Here is a 22,057-nt window from a genome sequence, read left to right on the forward strand (position 1 = left end):
CGAGGCATCAGAGCCAGGCAATCGGGGGAATGGGCAGACTAGGTGACTTTCCATGGGACACTGCCATACTGTGTTGTATGATGCAAAGGCATTCATGTAAATACATTCATGTAAAGTAAATATATAAATAAATAAATGCATCACTGTCTCCAAGGGCCTTTTCTGATATTTATTAGAGGGACACGTTGTATTTTCCTTTTGAATAGCAATACTTTTCACCGCTGACAGATTCTTGTGGGAGAATCTCAAAATCTTAAAGGAGAATTGAATAGATTGAATAGATTGAATAGCAGAATTAAAACATAGTGAGTGAAATATTCCACTGTTGTTGTTGACTTACTAGCTCTATTAACTGGGAATGTCAGATACGGAAAGTTCCAGTGTGTCTCTGAAAGTCTTGGTACAGTTTTCATTTTTGTAGCATAAGAATCAAGACACACTGCACCATCAGCTCTATTTTAATTAAAAAGGCATTTCCATGCTATTGAAAAATTACTGAAGTTGCTTTGGCTTTTACACCGCTTTTTATGCAGTTATACTGGGTCTTAGTATTGATCGCTTTAAATTGCAGAGAATGGTTAAAGGTCATCATGTTCTCTCCCTGGAATGTGGTCCAATCTCTATTTTCAGCTGATATTATTTTAAGAACCAGATCCTGAGCAATTAAAAATTCCCATGACTTGTGTTAGGCTAATTTGCAACAACTAATAATGTGTTTCTTGGTGTTACCCTCCAAAATAACGATGAATTTTCTCTTGTCTAGGTGAGGAGCAGTAGATAGCTTCCGCTAGGCTGTGGGAACTGGAGGGACAGACAATCTGAAATGGGTAGCCAAGGAAAGCAACATCTCTGTCTTTTGATGTCTTGTGTTCTGGATGCCTTTCTAACAAACATTCATCATATAGCAGTTATTGAGCTTAAAATTGTAGGAATTATATGTAATTAAATGTTCTCTATTGCACATGTGAGAACCTAATATACCTTCTCATCCTATTCTCTGCCACTCTTTTGTAATGTCACTGTAGTGTATCGATTCTTTTTATATTCGTAAGGCAGCAATTAGATTACCCCAATGTTAGCTACTCATGTGCTTTATATTTCTTTTTAATAAGTACATCAGGTATTACTGTTTTTCTTGGAGGTAGCACCAAAACTGACAATAGCCTGCTGTGCCTGTAGATATGTAAATAGATGGGCAGTGGAGGGTGCTTAGAACTATGTAGCTTTGTTTAAGGACTAGCAAGGATAGTAGAGCTAGTCACAGTTACTTCACACAGCTGCTCAGCACAATTCTCTACACCAGCTTTTCACAGACAATCAGCCTGTATCCCTGAGCTTTGTCTGCAGACTTTCTTGCCCCTTGTAAATGCCCCCCAAAAAAGTTGTTTTTGTTCTGCACAGTTGTGCTTTCTGCCCTACAGTAGCACTTCCTTTTCAAAGAAACACTTCTCAGCCATTCAAGTGTGTTAGGGACTGTGGGTTTTGGTTATATTTTTTTCTCCCGCTATTTAATTTCTTCCCTTTCCATTGTGGGCTTAACCTCTGACAAGACATTTGAATAGTTCTACCAGCACAGGAAAGTCATGCTGAGGATTTCATGATTGAAACTGAAGTGTAACATACGGGAAAGAAAAAGAAGAAAAGGTGAGGGAGTTAAGCTATTCAAGCATAAGTGAAAGGAGAGAAGTTAAAAGATGGGACTTGTATTGAGCATTTTCTGACCAGCCAGAATTTTTTCCTTGCAGGAGAGAGAATGAAAACAGATAGGAATATTCAGCATAAAAGATTTTGGAGAAGAGATCCTTAACCTGCCTCCTTGCTTCTTTGGAAACTGATGTACAACTCTGGGCAAGCTGTTCTTTCTCTCCTCTGTCTCTTTCTTTGATCTCATTTGTTCTGTTTTGGCTCCGTCACTTGTAAGCTCTTACAAGAGGTTTTGATAGGTAGAGTTTCCCATAGCATGGTTATAACAATGGTTAAATAAATTATTTGATCTGCAAAAAGCCTAGGAATTATGATGTGAAAGTCTCGGATACTCAGATCTAGTCTCAGGGCTATGAGTCCCCTTCGTTAAGATCATGATAGAGCTGGGTGTAAGACTCTATCAGCTGCTTCCAGCATCACTTCGGGGTGGGAAAGAAAGCGAAATATGCATTTCTTGAGTTAAGTTTCAAGTGCCTATGAGGCTGAAGAAATGAATTCAGCTTTATTTGCTTCTGTTTCAGCTTGCACCAATGATCTGTTTAGGGTAATTCTAGTATGTGTGTCTTGGTCAAAGCCTACCTCCTGCTATGGTAAAAGTTTGTGCAGCACATAGGATGACTGGGTCTCAATCCTTTGCTGTCATTGTAATGCTAATAATAGCAATAATAAATCATATTAAGAACAAATCATAGCAAAAATAAGATGGATTTTTTGTAAACCACGATATCATTTTCCAGATTATTGATACTAGACTGAACTTTGACAGATAGAGATGAAAACAGTGCTTTTAGTTCTGACAAAGCTGCATTAGTTTACATTACATAATATGTGAGCTTACTCACTTAAAAAATCTTGAGTGTACAGCTTTTTCAACTATGAATTTTTTTCTCATTCTTTTCCCAAATAACTGGAGGAAAACTTACTGTCTACCAAGATGAGATCTAAGAAATTACATTAGATCACAAACCTAATATATTAGATCCATATCTGTGCTCCCAGAAGAGGCTTGCTTACTGGCAATAATACAACCTGACAGCTTTAAGATCAATCATCTTAAAACTTTCTTCTTCCTTTCTCTCTGGCTCTGTCTCCTTCCTTGAAGGAACTTGGCAAAGTTCGTTTGTATATTTGTTTGTTTACTTGTTTTTTCTACTTTAGAATTTCTCTCACTATTACTTCCACAAGAAATAGATTTGCCTCAAGTAGCTTACGTTAATCTGGAACACAATAATGAATAAATACTTGGAATAAATAATGCATAGTGTATAAGTCTGATAATTATACTAATGATGACTGACATCCTTCTAGCATCTTTCACCCCAAATCCCAGGGCACTTCATTGAATGACTGCAAATTTTGGAGTGGAGAAGGACATGGGGAACGATCCTGAGCTGGAGTAAGCTATCAAAGCTTTTCTGAGGTTATTTGTGCTTGTTTACAGTGAGTGAAGTGTGCTTTCCCTCATACAGCACCCTGATTATTACCTATAAAATAGGGTACTTTTCAGTAGAAGGCATAAAAAAGTAGCTCCCTGAAATTATTTTCTGTGATAGTGGTTGATGTGGTAAAGAGATGTAAAGGGCAAATACTTGGGGCAGTTAGTGGGGTGGTGGGAGAGCGCACAGCTCTCTGGGTAGTCTCTGCCTCAGTGGTTTCCTGTCTGCCGCCAGGGCAGGGGTGCACAAGGGACTCACGGTGAGCAGCCAGGGAGAGCAGTGACTCACATCAGGGTGCACCTGAGGACAGGGTACTGCCCTGCTGCATCCATCTCACTTTGCTTGCTTCTGCACTGGCAAACAGGAGGATTGCAAATAAAAAGCAGATGTATTGGATGGGAACAGGCAAACGCATCTTAAAGGATCGTGCCAAGCAGGCAGGACTGGGTGGGAAGGAGGCCACCTGCTGGGAGGGCCCACCACCAGTGCTGGCACATTAACAGAGAGCCTGAGCTCCTTCACAAACAGGGAGTGGTTTTTCCCATTGATTTCAGGGGTCATGGGATACAGGATTCAAACCTGGGTCTTTTCAAGTCAGCTTTTCTTGGACTTGTTCTCCAAACCCAAAGTGAGGGTGAGGGATAAAGGCATAATGAATCTGCAAACTCAGGCATGCCTGCAGAAGAGGAAATGTAGAAGCCAGTGTTGAGAAGAAGCTCCTTGGTGAGTATGTCTAGGGTGATCTGGAGGACATTTCCAAAAGCTTGCTGCCAGTCCGTCTTGCTGCCAGTGCATCGCTTTGAGCTCTGACAGAGATGGCAGAGCTGCTTCATTTTCCTTTTGAGGAATGCCTGTCTCCAGGTCACTTCATTCAGAAATTTACTACGCTTGAAAATTCAGGGTACCAGAACTTCTGTGCACCAGCTCTTGATGTTATGCTCCTTCATTGTGTTTTTTAGTTCTGGCAGCCCTCACAAGTAGTCAAACACATTCTGTATAAAGCTAGTAGGTGTTACAGAGAATGATGGTCAGATTAACACCTGGACATCTCTTTTGTGGTGGTTGGTTTAATGCTGTAAAATTTGTGGAGCTCCTGCAAGTACTGTGGAAGGCATTGTGCATTACATGGCATGGCAACTATTTTAAAAGTCTACTTTGTCCCACATTGAATTCTAATGGAGTTGAAAAGCTTCCAGATGTTATAGGGCTGACACTGAACCTATGGGCTCTGGAGCAAATCCATACAAGAGGAACACAACAGGGACTTCTTCAGAGAGATGCACAGATTTATCCACAGAGTCATAGCCTTTGATAAGCCGTATACACCCGCTATTCCATAAATGCTTCAGTAGGACTATTCACAAGAGGAAAGATAATAAAAAGATTTGCCTATATAAGCATGTCAGACAGATATGCAATGTGCAGCCAGAGAACGATAAGGGAGATAGATTGATTTCTTTTTCCTATTCCTTTTCCCTTTGTTTCTCCTGAATGGCAGCATCAGTTCTGCTCATCAGTATAGACCGTCCTTCTCCTCTGTGGGGGCAAATTTCCCAACAAACCTGAACCTACTGAAGGTGGACATATGTAATTTTCTCCCGGTTTAAAAGGGAATGATTTTTTGTGAAAATCTGCTCCACGTTGGTCAAGTTATTCCAGTATTTTCTATTTCTGTCTTTCTTAATTCTCTTCACCAAGCTGAGGCTAAGAACATCACTCTAACCGTGATACAACTTTCCTAATCAGCTGCTGAGTTTGGGAAATAAGTGTCACTCAAAACAGGTTATTTTTTCAGCTGGCATTTATTGTTGTGCTAGATATGATGTTAAACACTCAACTACCCGCAAGATTTCTGTGCCGTCTCTGCTTGCGTTTAGGCTGCAGATGAAACAATGTCAACACAAGCACGATAAACTGGAGTTTTCTTCCAACAGCTTGCATGCATGCGCAAACACTTCATTAGCAGGAATATTAAAAAAACCAAAACCAGGGTGTTCCAGGGAACGTGTCAGGAAATTGCTTCAGGGTGAGAAAGCACCCTGCACCTCAACTCCGAGGAGATGCTGCCGGGCTGGTCCCGCAGCACCCCGCGAGCGGGGGTTTCCTGGGGTGGAATTGCTCCAAATGCAGCTACAGCTTTCTGCCACTGGCGGGCTTGCTCTGAGGATGCCTTGGGTGTGGGAAGGTTTTAAAAGTAATAGTTTCGAGGCTGTTTGTCTTTCTGCAGTCGGCTTGGGGAGAACTAAACACCCATTAGCAAATATTGCTCTTTCCTATGATTTTTTAATTCTATTTTTTAACTAAAATTGAGAATGTTAATTTATGTATCTGAATTGTTCCATCCTTTCCCTCCCTCATTTTTGCTGTTGAGCACAACAGAAAGAATGTTGGCTAGGAGTTTCGGTTGCTTGGGGTTTTTTGTTTCCTCTAGTTTTATATTTATTCAGGTATTTTTCTCTTTGCTGCTGGGGTGGGCTAAGATGAATCTTCATTTTTTGAACATGTATGTTGATATTGGTTTTGTCTGTGGGTGTAAATCCATTGATTTTGAGGGTTGTAAATCAGAAGAAAATGAAGCACAGGAAAAGAGAGTAACAACAGTTTATGAGGCTCCTTCATAATGCAAAATTTATGGGCTCAAAGTAGTGGAGAGAAAAAATATTGAGAGAAACACATTAGAAAAAAAGTAAAAGGGGAAAAACAGATGATATGTTAAACCTGATGAGATGAAAATAACACAGTATTGCTAGGTCTTAAGTATATTTTTTGGGGGAATCTTGAAAGGATTGAGGCTGGAGTTAATAATTCCATGATTTGAATGAATAATTATGCATATGGATTATTAGATAACTATTTTGCATAGACCTTAGAAAACATAATGCTTGTGTCCTCTAGAATCTTCACACATCCTCGTCACCTGCAAGCTTCAAGGGACTGTGTAAGGCGAGCTGGCTGAAACCACATTTCTTTCCCAAGAAAACTGTTGTTCGTAAAATCTTTAATAAATGTGTCACCACTAACAAGTCAAAATGTTTTTAGACATTGCTTATGAACCAGTATAGCAAGGTAGGAACACGGCCTTTTCTGGAAAGATCATCCATAGATAAGAACGTTTTCGTACAGAAACTTTCCTGTTGTGTTTTCCTTTTCTTCTGCTTGCTCTCCCCTCCCTGCTACCCCAGCGTGCCATAGTGGGGCTGGCTCTTTAAATCGGGAAGGGTCGCAACGGCGCTCTTCCTTGTGGTTGGCGCCTTATCACAGTGACCTGTTGCGCTCTGTCCTCTTCTACCTAGTAAGTGCTCTCTTTTATTTCATGATGTGTTTGTTTGTTTTTTCTTCCCTCGTTATTTCTTGGAACGTCTCTGCAAATGTATGCATATATTGATTGCCGTGGTTGTGTGGGGAGATGAGCAACTCTTCGATGTATTGTAACTTAGGGAAGAAGCCTGACTTTGGCTTAGGGTGAGAAGACTGTTTTTTAGAAGACTTGTAGTCAAAAGTTTTAAAGATAGCTAGTATTCAAATGCCTTGTATAGTGTGGTTGCTTTAAACAAAACACTGCAATAAGAAGTGTGGATTTAAGGAAATGAATGTTGAACTTGTAAAATAACTCTGTGAAAATCTTGATAAGGTGTTTGGTGGTTTGATAGGTATTCACGCTTATTTAGGAGGCTTTTATACAGATAGATATGCTTTCAAAGGCTTTCTTTGTATTTATTTTTAAACTTCAATTGCTTTGAAGATGTTTCTTGACTCCGTAGTATTACATTCATGATATTGCCTCTTTAATATTTCCTGAGCTGGATCATCCTCTTTTTTCAATTCTTTTTACATTTCGCTTTAAATCAAGCTCACAAAAGGTTATACCTCATATTGTTCAAGTCTCTTTTTCTTCCTTTATAATTGTTCCTCTAAGCTTATACATAGTCCTAAGTCGAGATGAGTCCTACTCATGACAGAATTGCTTGAAAATCTAAGATTTTAGTTATAGGTAGTCTTCATTTTTATTTTTTTATTTCTTCCTTTTTTTCTGGGTAGGGTCAAGTGATCTCGCTTTTCTTTCCTGTAAAAATATTTGGAAGCATTACGTGAGCTTCTCAGAGTTTAATAAATTACATAAATAAAATGAGCTAAGAAGCAAAGAAATGATCAAATCAGAGTCTATTATAATCTCCTAGCATAGATTGGTAGTACTTAGTAAACAAGAAATCTATAGTGCACTATCATTTGTTTTAAATCCAACGGTTTTCAGGTGTGCAGTTATTCCCCACAATTGGGAAAATGCCTGCTTCTTCTATTCTATATTTTAAAATAAGTACCACCAAGATTCATTTTCATCTGAGAATTAACCTTGTCCTTGTAAGTTTGATACTCTCCGACTCTTACTGCTGCAAATGTATTTACACCACAAACAAAAAGTTATATACTGAGGGTGCAGACAGAGCTACTTCTGCCAGAGGAGTCAATTCGGCAATGTTTTATGTTTGCTGTAGGGGAACATTTCAGAGCCATCACCCCAGTCTTTGCGGAGCGCGCCCGCTTTTAGTGCTTGCGTTTGGCGTGGCCACAAGTGTTTACACTGCCGCCCTCTTCTTTCGGCTCCTCCCTCCCCACAAAAAGGTGGGATTTACACTGTGATTTATTTAGCTTTTATTTAGATTTACACTATGATTTATTTATTAAGTTTTTAGTCCACTGGGATGCTACCTCTTCAATTTTATCACCTGCTTTTTCTTTCCACTTTTGTAAACTTAGTTTTGCCCGCATACAGAAAGAGCTGTTGGCATTTAATGTACAGAAAACTGTGCTTCAAATATTATTACCGTTGTAACAAATCAATAAACCCTGAAGAATTAGCTTGAAAGGCTGAAATTATGTCCGTAATTTACACATGCTTTCTTTCTCTTTGTTAATAACAGTGGTGATGAAATGTCATCCTTAACTTTGAATTGCCCAGCATCTGTTGGTTTGTGGCACAGCCCAACCTTAATGTTATTTAAATGTATTTTTGTGCATCTGAATATTAAACCGTGCCCTGGGGATTCGATTCAGCAGCTAGGTCTATGGTCGTTTTGATGTTATAATTCCTCCTGTGCTCTTTTTGTGCTCAAATACCTATCTAACCAGTTTAAGGTTTTTTTTTTTTTTTTTTTTTTCCTTAAGAGAGTGAGATAGAGGAGGGAAGGAATCTAGAGGATATTTGAGGAAATATTATGGAGGCAGGGTTACCAATTTTTTTAAAAAAACTTTTTAATGAATTCTCTAGAGCATGGATACTCTGAATTTCTTGCAGCACTTCACGTCAGGGCTGCAAGTGGCGGAGAGTTAATTTGGTTTTGGATTTGTTTTGCTTTTCTTTACAACATGAACAGCAAAAATTTATGCATACATATAAGGTATGTCAGCTGAGGAATACTGACAGCTGAAATCAGTTTTTATCACAAGAAAAGGTGGTACTAATACAAGAAGAAACTCCCTACAAATCTTCTAAGCCTTCAAATAGTTGCAAATTGCCACCAAATCAAGATTCTCTGTTGTCAGTCACTGCTATGACTTTATAGGGGATTTACACAGGTTGAAACAATGATAAATTGAGTAACTCTATCTTAAATGGACAAGTTGAATTGCTAGAATTTGAATTAAAAGTAATCTTAAAAAGTAGGATTTTGGGGGGAATGTGTCTTTTTTTGATTGGTTTTTAGGATTCAGAGAGGATATTTTTCAAAAGAACTGAAATAGCTTATTTACATGCTATTTTTTTGAGAAATGGTTTGCGCTTGAAACTATCCTATTTGCAGCTATATGAGCTTAAATTAGTTTTTTTTTTTTTCTTTAAAAGAAAGCAGAAGTTCTTATAACACTCCAGGACTTAGGCCTTCTGGGGAAAAAGGAATGATGATGCAGTGTTGAAGGCAGTAACAAATTGGAGTTTTTCACTCCAAATATTGTTTCTTTTTCATGATTTTTTTTTTTTTTTTTTTAGTCTCACTCACCAAAGTGGGTAACATCAGCTAGTTTCTTCTCAGGGCAGCTTCTGATTTTGTCAAGGGGAAGAATATGCCTGGCTGAGGTTAAGAAATGTGAGCAATCACACTCTTTCTTCACATCCTCTGTACTTATTCATGTCTCTTCCTCCTAATTTTTCATCTTTCATACATGGCCTGGAGCAGAATCTCGTCTATTTACACTAATGGGAAAAATATTGAAAAATAGTAGATCCTTTCCAAGCTCCATTAGCTAAGCAATGTGATGCATGTTGATGAACAGTGCTGACAGCATCCCCTAACTCAGGTCTGGGGAATGGTTCCCCAACAAGCGTCAGCCCTGTTGCTCAAAGTTCATGCTTGAAGTTACTGCTAAAGAAGGACGAGTGAGTGGGCTCATCCCTGACGAGGCTGGACATGTGCAGGCAAGGAGCTTGATTGCACACCACCTCCTTCCCTCGCACTGACGTTCCTCTTTGAGTGATGCCTGCAGATTTGCAGTCGGAGAGAGCCCCTTGGGACCCTCAGGTACTGAATTATCTTGAGACTTCCTTAATGTTTCTGAGCAGCTGGGACACGTGAGTCATTCATAGTAACTGGTAGAACTGCTTCAGGGTGATACCCGCAGTCTCCTGAGGCATCACTGGTGTAATTGTGTAGTTAACAGATACTGTTGTTTCACTGCATGTTGGTTTGATAGACTCAATTTCCTTATGACAGATGCTTGTGCTGGTCTTGAAGAACCTCTTAGTGAGACCCAGCTGAGGCCTACTGATCTCTGAAGGTGTCCGAGGTTATATCACTCATTTGCGCATAGAAATGTTCTTGTCTGAAAACTATCAATTGCTCCTAGGATGAATCAAAAGAGCAGTAAAGGGAGCGTATTTGCCAAGATTTATATAAGAGCAAGTCAGCAAGGGCCAGTATGACACGCAAAAATATACACAAAATCAAATGTGAAAACAAGTCCTGTTTTCTAACACATGTGCAGCCAGAAGAAATAGTCATTCAAGTCTGTTTCTCTGTTTTTCATCCTGCTTATGCTTTTGCTTTCCAAGGTGTTATTTTATTAAGTGTGTATGATGTGCATAGCAAAAAAAAAAAAAAAAAAGAGTTGCTGAACATCTGCAATTCCCATTGAAGCTGGTGGGAAATGCAGCTGCTAAACAGTAGCTCAGCTCCTGACTGAGCTGACTACTGACTACATAGTGAGTAATAATAAAAGCCATTAAAAATTGTAGCTACCTTGTGATGTCTCTATTAGGGAGGTAGGTTATGATTTGGAGAAAATCAAGCTCTATTTCTTTACTCTCTGTAAAATGAGACCAGTAACTGTTGAGCCCCAATTACTATTCTGCTTGATATCCAAAGCCTGTCACTTTTCTAGATTAGTTGATTAATGGAATTTTTGGTATTGTTGCCTCCTTTGATGTTACATCATGTTTTAAGAGCCTAGCTGAAAATCTAATAAACAGTTTTGTTTTTAAAGGGTTGGGAACCATCATGTGTAACTGTTAAATTAAAACTAGGATCATTGAAAGAAAAGACATTGCCATACCTGTTGTTAACAGGGGACTATAGTCACTATTGACTCTGAGAGCCTGGGTCCTAATTTGGACCACTGTGTTCGCAGGAAGTTAGCAAATATGCAACAATTCAACATAATAATTTGTAATAAAAGGAGACTTTCCCTCAAGAACGGGTTGCCTGAGGGCCTTTAGGAACCCAGGGAAAGGCAAAGTGCAGGCAGCCCCCTAAGGTCTCCCTGATGATCTCTACTTCTATTGTATCTTGTCTTATTAGAGGGATATGTATTTGTAATTTTTAGCTTGCTGCAGACTGAATGCTGTTGCTTCTCCAAGATCAAGTAGAAAAAATGATTCTGCAGGCTTCCATTTCTGGTTCATTAAAATAATTTACTTACAGAGGAAGAGGCTGCTTGATTCTCTTGTAATTGTTTTATATATAGATGCATTGATCAATTGATAGATTGTTTACTTCAGACCTCATTCATTTTTTTTCATTAAGCAAATACCTTGTGGTTTTAGCTGCTTTTCAGTCCTTTGGAGAGATGCAACTGCTGCTTTTGAGAAAGCTGTGAAGTGTTTGTGACTCTGGTCACTCTGCACACCTTTCGACTGGACTTTTGCTTCTTATTCACACAGAAAGCGTGATCCACTTCTGGGCTTCTCCTGTGGGGCAAGGGAGGGCTGAATGAGTCATGTTCTAGCTTGATTCATGAAGCTCTCCAATGAATTCAATTTTACAATAGCTTTACATGGCTCTCAATGTGATCTCTTGTGATGTTTTATTCTACTAGTTTTAAGACCACACTGCATAGAACAAGAAATACTGCATCAATTATTTCATTGATAGATGCTGTGAACCTGCTGAGAAGTTGGAGAATAGAATTGATCTTTTGACTAACTTTCCCTTTGTATCTGTCTTTGAGGCTGGCCTCATGAAGTAGACAACTTCAAGCAACTGAAGTCATCTTTGTATTATGTTTTATCTGAAACTGTTACTATGTGCTCATCTCCTTGAGTATTTTCCCCTTCCTTGACTCTCTCTTTTCTTCTCCCTCCCCTTTCCCCCCGTCTTTGGCTTTTCATTTTCTCCCACGTTGAGTTGGAATGACCTGTGTGTGTTTTGCAATGTGAACGCAACTTCATTTATGTTGGGCTCTTAATCCAATGTCAAAATAGCACTATATTGTTGTAGAACATTATGGCAAAAGAAGAACTATTTTATTTACATCTAGATGTGATTTTTCTGCCAAGATGTGCCTGAAATTATGCTTGAGGGGTGGGAAGAAGGTTGCATTTCTTTTATGCTTTAAAAACACTTACTTTCATGTGAACTTCTTATTGACTTCTGTTTTATTACAAATATTCATTTTTTAAAGGAACATCAAGGGCTAGGAGCATCACCCTCAGAACAAGTAAAAGAGTCAATGTTTGCTGGTTAGATTAATATCCTCTTTCCGTATGGCCCAAGCCCACACTACCTAAAACACCTGAATTTGGTGTTGCCTCCCACTGAGGATGCACATGAAACAAGTAGAATTACTGTTGCTAGCAGGCTGCTGTGAACCTTTCTGATGTCCTAAATTGGCTTTGGACGCAGCATTTCAGGTTGGGGGTATCCACCACATCCTTGTGCTTAACACCCACCGTGTGCAGGTGCACTTGCGCACATGCAGCATGGGTTTGCATGATGCCGGTGGAGTTTGGAGTGTTACCATGGGGATGTAGCAGTTTCCCACGTTTTCTTCGTATAGAGCATTTGGATATGATCGTTTGGCAGCGCAGTAGTTCAAGAGGAGTGGAGTTTTCTGCTGTGTCAGGTGGTCTGTAGCATTTCTCTGGAGGAGGTAGTTTGGATTTGTAAAATACATGAAAGCCAGCATCAACTCTGTAGTTCTCTATGCCTGTGTGTTGGCTCCCAGGCAGCAGGCAGTCCCATGAACAAGATTTGTGTGCAAGAAGGAAATAGAGCTTTGTTATCTTCATGAAGTACTGCAGTTCATTATTGGTTATTATTATTTGTTTTGAAAGAGCTATCAAATATCATAATTTTCAGTAACTGATATTTGAAAACAACAACACTTTGACTGATTTGACTGAAAACTAAGCTGGAGCTGAATACAAAAATTGTTACAGAAGTTGTTATAGAAACCTAAAGTTTTCTTTCTCTATGTGCACATGTGTTTGCACTTAGACTGCTTTATCTCTGAACTGAGTAATTAGACTGGAGGAAAAAAAGAGTTTGTTACTGGTTCAGTTGTTCCTGGGAAAAAAACGTGTATGATTTATACTTGGATTTTCACTTTTGACTGGGAAGGCGAGTCAAAAAAACTACTTGAAAGTTACAAATGTTTTCCCTGTCCTCCAAAAATCCAACATTTTACTGCAAGCCTTCATGGCTGCCATAGATGAAGACTGAGGGAAGCCTGCTTGAGGTCCTAGAAATTTACACTGTAAGAAAAGAAACAAAACATTAAAAGCAGTGGAAGAGAGCTGAGTGTATTCAATTGTGAAAAACCTATAGGCATCATGGGTAGAGATTTTGCCTTTTAAAATGAAATGGAGTTATGCATCTAATTTTACATATGCTTTGGAAAAATAAGATTGTTAATATTTATAAGCAAATATATTTTCATTTGGTGGGCCAGGTAAGGTTCTTATATTTTTTTTCCCTTTCTTAGAGCACTCACGTATCACAAAGTTCAGATCCTGATTAAACAAGATATTAACCATTTAAAAGCTAAAAAGCGTTCCTTTTTCATGAAGCCAGACTTCCCAACCGGTAGGATACTTGTAAGGACTTGTCTAGCATTAATAAGTTCAAGAAAATAATGTTGTTTTCACTGACATTCAAGTTTGGAGGGCATCTTTACTACCGCCTAATTTGATCTGTGGTTTAATGCACACTGTGTGTTTTTTACCCTATAATTTCTATTTGAGTTATGTCATATATTTTAGAAAGTTTTTAGCCTTGATTCAACAGTCATGGGCAATGAAGAATTTACCATATCTCTTAGTAGTTTCTCTTAATGGCTAACCAATTTGCTGTTAACGGTGTACTTCATAGTTTTACCGTGATTTTTGTCTATCTTTAGTTTCCAGCCATTGGTGCTCGCTATCTAAAAGCTCAAATTGTAGATAGTTGTCAGCTTGGGAAGCTGCTTTATAGTGTTATCTTGGTTAAATGATATTGAGAGACTTTCTTTTGCTTTTGCTTTGCCCTGTCCTCAGATCACTCTTGTAGCTCTTCTTTGAATTTTTTTCCAGCTTTGAGAACTCAGTTGCTGACCAGCCAGGCTGACATAATAGGCTGCAATAGACCTTGGAAGAAGTAAAAGCCCTTCCTCCCTTCCCCAGCATATTTGTCAGGGGTTCATGACACCCTGTTCATCTCCTGCATCATGCTATGGGCCTGTTTCCTTGAGCAAACCCTGCTTAGGCACCTGGTTATTTCTGGAATTCTGTGAGAGGAACATGCTGTGCTACTTTTGGATTCACCCAGGTGCTTTAAGTAGTCACGTGAAAAATAAATATGCATTTAAACAAGCAAAACAATTGTGAAGAGAGCCCCTTTCTCCCCACACATAAAATGAGGATTAGTGGAACTGCTGAAATATGTGGATTTCTGCGTAAGTACTATGTCATCCTAATGCTTTGAACTTGCTCCCTCCCGGAGCCTTTCACCAGAAGTAACTTTCTTCAGATACAATTGTGTAGCAATATAATTGTCACCCAATATATAAACACCCACCTTAGGGTGAACTGACCTAGTGTTTCTGTGCATTTAGATCTACTAAATCTCTTCTAACATATGCATTAGATACACATTAAATAATGGTGTGGATGAAGCTAAACCAAAGCATACAATTAATTAGATTTCATTTTCTATTGTAATGGATTCCTGCAGCTCTGTGGGCACTGACCAAAGATACATTTGCTTTTCTCATGTAGGATAATTGGATTACTAGGTAGCATGAGTCTTTAATCTTTGCTGATAGAGTGAGATAAATGTCTGCTAAGTACACTGAGCAAACAAGAGCAGCTTAAGAAAAGAAGTAACAAGAAATGGTATCCTGAAAATGGAGGTTTAAACAATATTTATTCTGGTGATGAAAAGGCAAATGCTGTTCTGCTGTCACTTGCCTGGTTAAATATACTGTGACAATGCAGGTAGCCATGTGTCTGCACATTTTAACTAAAAAGATCTTCTTGTACTCACTGAATTTTGAAATGGTGTCTCATTTACATGTCTGCAAAAGTGCCTGTGCTTTTTGGGGAATGGGTGTCTAAAAACATTTGGAAATCATTTTCTGTGCGGAGCTCTTAAATGGAGCTTGGAAAACAGATGCCAATAGCCGTTTGGAGGGTTGAAAACGGACATCTGGTTTTCAACCTGTGTTCACAAGCAGAAATAGTGTGTTCATGGTGATTTTTGGGGGTATTTTTTGTTGTTGTTGGGGTTTTTTGTGGTTATTTGTTTGGTACTAAAATGTAAAAAGAAATATGACAAAAAACTAAATGACAGTACAGTTGTAACTCATTCTACCAATTGCCACCCTAAAAACCATGCCAGCCATCCATGCCTAGTCATAGACCTGCACTCAAGCAGAAGCAAAGCACAAAGATAGAGAAAAGATGGGCTTTGCTGTTTGGTGAGAGATGAATAATAAATAGGTTGTGCTGGTCTGAGATTGGAAGCAATTTCCTGTTGAAGACCTTTTCTGCTGACCTGTAATGTCTGTTGAGCTCGAATGCTAAGGCAGAACCTGACGATGTTGATTTGCTTTTTGAATACTTGAGAAGCACAGGAGTGATGCCAGGCTCTAAGAAATCCTACGCAGAGCTGAGTGCCTCAGTGTTTACCTCTGCAGAGCTATGGGGACTTCCTACATAGCCAGAAAGGAGGATTTTCAAAGAGACAACATGTAGTTGCCACCTGTCCAACTGAGTTGAGTGTCTAAGTTATTTGATGCTTGAAAAACCTTTCTCTTTAAAGAACAGGTCTGTAGGAAAAACCAAACAGCTTGAATTCAGTAAAAAGTGAGTAGACAACCTTCTGGAGTATCGATATCCCATACTCCCTGGTCAGAGCAGCTCTGGGCTGTGAATAAGCTCAACGGGTCATACCCGTGCATGGGGTCACATCAGTGCTGATTACCGGTTCAGTACAGGTGGTTGAGGTCATGAATCCAAAGACTTATGCGTGTTTGAATACATATCTGAATTTGCTGTGTTATTGGAAAGTTAGTAATAAGGTGCTGACATCTGCTCTCGAGGCCAACTTGCCCTCTTTCTGGGTCATCTTGTGGCTGTAGGATACTGGGAAACATGCGAACATACCCTGAACTGTTTCAGAAATGCCAGAGAGGTCAATCTTCTTTCCTTGCTGTTGCACTACAAAATGATTGATGCTTGGCATGTCTGTATAATACAATATTTCTAAAGTTTATGGTCAATGAATTTGTGTAATAAAAAATGTTTCCCAATGCTATTATAGTTCATACTTCCACTTCAACAACTTCTCATGCTGAGATAATGGAATTTTCATGATACTCTTTCCTTTCAAAGAGCAAAGACTTTGAAATCTCTTTTAAGCTAGTACATGTTAAGGTTATTGTCTCCTTCAATTAGTGATATCTGCTGGAGTCAAAACTGATTTTATGTGAATATTCTATGATTGACTCTGCTAAATGGTAGGGTCTGTGATTTTTAAGTTGGTAGCAAATAGCTATTCTCAGTTTTCTTTAATTATTTTCTTCTGAGCACTTCAATTATTTAGGCATGTACACTTTTTTAGGGAGGTACTACAAAATTGGCTTTCTGCGCAGGTTTTTTTTTTTTTTTTTTTTTTCATGAAATGTCTTGACAGCTATGATCTAAGCCAAAGTCTAGTGTAGTCTGGAGAAGTCCTCACTGCCTGTACAGCAGTTAGGATAAAAGTCTCAGGTAAAGAGATGCTGTAAAAGCAGTCATGTTCCTCCAAAACGTAGTATTTGTAAGGTTGTTGAGTGTTTTTGGAGGGGGGGTTCATTTTTGCTGGTGATATCTTTTTCTTAACTTAGGATTCAGACCATTACTTTAAAATTACTGATGGAGGACTCCATTCCTGTTTCGGCTGAAGTAATGACATGGATTCATCTATGAACTCTGCAGACTTCTAATAGTTGTTGTGAAGGTTGAAAGTAGAGGTCAGAGACCAGATTAATGTGATTCCAGCAGTAGAAATCCCTAAATATTCCAAAACCACAGCTCAGGCCTCCAAAAATAAGCTTTAGAAGTTTTAAAGAGCTTTTATTTTCCTTTTAAACTTCCTAGCAGGCTTTTGAGACTTTCGGATATGCTTAGGAAAAATTCTGCCTTTAAGTTTTTCAGTGCAATCTTGTGAATTAGCATTCAATTCCGTTATATAAGCAAAACTACCAGGGCAGTGGGATAACTGATCTCCAACTATCACTCCTGAAAGGGAGTAAGTTTTCTGTAGGTCCTGTGCCATATTTGCTAGCACCATGTGATTACATAAGACACCTCAGAGGTCTGAAATGGCATTATATCTGTCTGTGTGTAGATAACTGAATTAAGGTCTTAGCATCTGTTTTTCCTTCCTTTGAAAATGTAAGGAAAGACTTATAGAGCCTGAATGGAAAGAAGCCTGAAATTTCCCTCAGTTTTTCACTTAAAAATGGACAATACTTTTTAGTTTTTTTGCTAATTTTTTCCCAAACTACAAACTTTGATTAAGAATAAGTTTAGAAGGAAAGCTAGTGAAGGTCAGAAGCTGCTCTCCCCCATTCTTCCTTCCTCCTCTTCCTCCATCCCCCCCCCCCCCCCCAAATATCTATCTTTTTAGGAACTATTCTCCAAAAATTTATTCTAAAAGGCAACCTAAAGCAACCTATTTCCTACAGTGGATAACAGGTAGGATCCTAGGAATAGTGTCCCTGCCTGTTTAGGAATGCCTGGTCCCTGCTAGGTTTGGCAGTGATGGTGGGGAGGCACAGGTAAACTAACTAGCAAATCTAGAGCTAAGACAGGAGGAACATGGCAGTGATCAGGATATCAGACTTTGTTTGAGAAGGGATTTATCTTGCCTCACTTTGGCCATCTAAAAGACAGGTAACAGGCCTAACCTAATTATCTAGGGTCTTTCTGAGAGAGAAAGAACAGTCTCCAGAGAGCAATTCTCCTGTCCTAAGAAAGGTGTCTACAAAATTGGAGGGCATGTGAGCATGTGGGATCGATCCTAACCTATCTCTTTGCCTTCCTCGCTGGTTGACTCTGCAAGACTAAAACTATGGCTGAACATACACCTTTGCTACCTGTTTTTGATAAAGCTTTCAACATTTGTCTTCAGTCTTGTCAAGAGATGACACAGACCCTCTGCTTTGTCCTGGGGCCTTGCATCTCATTTCTGTCATCCTTATGCATGCTGATAGAACATGATGTAGCTTTTCCCCCCAGAATAATGTGAACTCACTTTCCTGACCTGTCTGGTCCTGTGCAATATTTTGCATCTCGAATTTCTCACTTTTATTTTGCCTTCTGTAATGGCCAGGACCATATTTTGTGCATTTAGGCAGTGCTTCAAGCCTCACTGCTGTTCTGGCACCCCCTACTTATACCCTGCTACCAGCTGCCATCCCTCTTATGAACTGACATGCAACAGTCTCCTGTAGGGAAAATCGATGCTTCCAAATTCACCCATGAATGCCAGGGATTAATTTAGGCACAGAAGGCTACCTCATAAGGCATCCTCAGTGTTAGCATATAAAAATACTGTAGTTGATTTGCAGCTCTTGAGGAGTTAGTTTTAAAGAGGGAAAACATGGCAATTGATGGCCCAAAGGAGACTGAATTGGGGGAAAATACATGGTCACTTTTAAGTTGCAATCTGCTGAAACCCAGAGGGTTCTTTTAAGTTTGTCTTTTCTCTGATCTGTGTTTGTTTATTCCAACAGAACATATTTTTGTCCAGAAGATATTGTGTGTCTTGAATAAAACATACAGCTTTGCACAAAGAGCTCTCTATGTTAAACCAATCTCAGTCATTTATAAACTCATTGTGGAAACTGCCCACATAGAAATGTGAAGATTCTAGCTTCTAAGCAAAGGCTTTTCTTTCTGAGTGAGGAGGTCATAGTATATATATCTTCTTTTTCCTTGCAAAACTTGCATGTTACTACTAAAAGAATTAGAGGCCTCTTTCTAGCTAATCGCAAAGATAGGACAATTTTACGTCCCTAGACCTAAAGCTACTCAGAAACCTTGTTGAAAGAACTGTTGCTTTTAGGTGAAGAACTTGGGCTTAAATAAGACTTATTTTCCCTTGTACAGGTACTCTCTTTGCCTCATTTATTCTATTATAGTAAAACTGAAAATCACTACAGAAACAGAACTACACAGTGTGAGACAGTATAAACGCACAATAAGCTATATTTTATGTGCTGAAGAGCAAGTAGGCCAAACAGATGAGAGGACAACAACGAGAAGTAAAGAAGTTTCAGTCCCATTATAAGTGCTGGGGACTTGAAAGTCAGTCCTTGTTCAAGGTCATTCAGGAACCCTGCAGCAGACAAGAATTAACTAGGCCTGAACCTCCAGCTTGTATCTTAACCATGAGAATATCTCTCCTTCCAGAAGCTTGCAGTCACTTGACGTTGGTGTTAACTCCTGGCACTTCAGTGTTTCAGTTTGGCTAAGGCCACACTGCAGTGAATCTGAACTGCACAGGAGTTGACTGACCCCATACTATAAGAATAGAGCCTCAACTGATTAATACCACCAGTGATTGCTACGCTGCTGGCTGAGGCAAGGGAGGTCTCTTGTCCTTTCCAAATGTTTAGCTTAAGGAAATATTTGCCAACATAAATGTTTCTGTGCTTTTCCTGGATTTATTTGTTTTTGGTAGAGATCAACCGGCTTCATGCCAGTACCTGGAATGTGATAAGGCTGGAGAATTATGCTGGAGAGTATGGGACAAGGCAGATGTTAAGAGAAAGTAACAAATCTAGGTGGGTTCATACAACCAGGCCATTATTATTATTATTGATACCAGTAGGAGCTGAATGTTTTCAGAGAGTCTGGGATCACCTTTCCAATTATAAAGGTTCCTTTTGGTTTGATCTACGGGATATGCTTTAGCACTTTTCGGAGGTGCACTTTCTTTTCATGTTCTTAATGTCTTGCTCACCCACTACCTGCTCCTTTGGGAGAGGGAAAGGAGGAAAAAAAAAAAAAAAAAAAAGAAATAAAACTGCACCTGCAAGCCATATGGCTTTGTGCAGACATTGCATTACCGCTGGATAAAGTTACTGGAAGAGGCCACCTTGTGGAAGCCAATGGCACAACTGCACATTTCTGCTAGTCTCTCCAGCAAAGAGACTTTTGTCATTGAGACTGACTACTAGTTATTACTGAACAAGAGAAAAAGAGCCCCCTGTTTCGGAGACATCTGTCAGTGTAGCTTCATGGGCATGCACCCATGCATTGTGCTTAATTTGTAGTATTTAACTTAAAGGACGCAAATAGTCTCTTTTGCAATATTTTCAAGACTACCTCCTGCCCCTCTCTTTCTCCCTCCCTTTCCTCTGTTTTCTCTTTTTACTCCAACTGCAAATTTCCCAGTAAGTTTTGGGAGCCTGTTTATTTGGACTAGGTTTTCGAGTAGCAGCTTGCTACAACATCAGCAATGACTCTCCAGGTTTCTGGTTCACTGTTTGTTTTTCCAGTACTGCTGGTCTTTGCTTCTGGGTCTTCTTTTTCCATGATCTCATTGCTGCTAATTGTCTCTTCAGTTCTTATTTAGCAAAATGACTTTTTTTGCCATATACCTAAAGTCACTTCCCCGCGTTTATGGAGCAGGGTGAGGAGGGGAGTTGGAACAAGCACCCATAAATACAGAGAAACCTCCATGTAACAGAAGTAACATTGAGAGGGAAGTCAATAGCAGGTCCTGTAACAAACAGCTCTTATCAAGGTACGTATGCAGCTATGCGGAGGGAGAGCCACAACGTGGAGGTAGTGTACAGGGTATAAGGACAATCTGGGATGTACTTGGAGACATTACATGTTTCTACTCACTCTTTTTCAGAGAGAGTGAGTTTCTTGTACCTCTTATTTTCCCATGGAGCTGTGTTTTATCATGTTGATACGTCACGCGTGTGAGTGCATGGCCAGTGGTCAGGGCTTGGCTTGAGGAGGCAAATAGTTCACAGGTTACAGGACAGTGTTTTAACAGGTGGGGAGAGAGCCAATTTGTGTTTGATGTTTTCTTTATTGAAATCGAAATGTAAAACACCTGCAATTGGGTTAGTGTGAGAGTATGTTCAGAGCTGAAAAGCCAAAAGCATGGCACAAGGTATTCGGTATTCTTATGTGGTTTTTTCCACCTAAAAAGAAAGATTAGAAGGAGAAATCCTGTTAGAAATACATAATCCTATACAAAAAGGTTAAAATGAAATGTATGGGTTTTGTTGTTGTGGTGTTGTGTTTTGTGGGTTTTTTCATGTTTGAAATCAAATAGAATAGCAGAGAGGGTCTTGGATTTAACTTCAGGGGAAATAGATGTCACGTGAGCTGTGAATAAGCTTGGTGGATTTCTATTTAGGGAGGTAGAGTTGAATTTTTAGTGTACTGAAACAAGGGTTGAATGATTATATGAACATCTAATAAATTAAAGGAGTACTAGTCTGTTTCCTGAGTTATCCTGTACAGTCACCCCTCTTAGGAGGTCAGAAAAAAGTTTTTTCAGAGATTCTTTCTCTTACCTGGCATAACAGCAAAGTATTACAACAGAACCCGGAGAAACAGGCCAGTAATGTGGCAGAACCTCCAAAAGAGGGAAATCAAACAAAAGATCTGCTCGGTCAAGGAAGTTAACATGTAAAGATAAGTGATAGCTCCTCGCTGTGTAGGGAGGACCAAGGGTTGTTAGTCTGATAGTGCCCTGTGTTAACACAGCCTGTAAATCACTATTTTCTCAATTAAAGGAGTAGCAGACAAGCTAGTGTTAATGTCAGATTTATGTTAACATGCACCCACAAAACCAATACAAGGTAACACTGTTTGCATAGGGTAAACAGATTTCTGGCATGCTTGCTGCTTTTGATTATCCAAACTCACGTATGCAGAGCTGTGAGTTTACATTTCATTGTACAAACCAGAGGGTAGCTGAGAAACCAACACATTTCAATAAAGCATCAGAAAGCACTTAGAGCCAATTTTCCCCAGTTGCTCGGCACAGGGATAGGGGCTGCCCTTTTCGACAGCTTGTTTCTTTGGTCTGAATCTTATTTGCTTACACATCTACTTGTTCCCAGCGCAGTCTGCTTAACTCTGCTAGGAAAGTGTAAACTCAGCTTGTAGTATGGGGAGGGCAATGTGTGTGAGAAATCTTAGATACAGCCAAAAT

This window comes from Struthio camelus, chromosome 6, assembly GCF_040807025.1.
Source record: "Struthio camelus isolate bStrCam1 chromosome 6, bStrCam1.hap1, whole genome shotgun sequence".
NCBI lineage: Eukaryota > Metazoa > Chordata > Aves > Struthioniformes > Struthionidae > Struthio > Struthio camelus.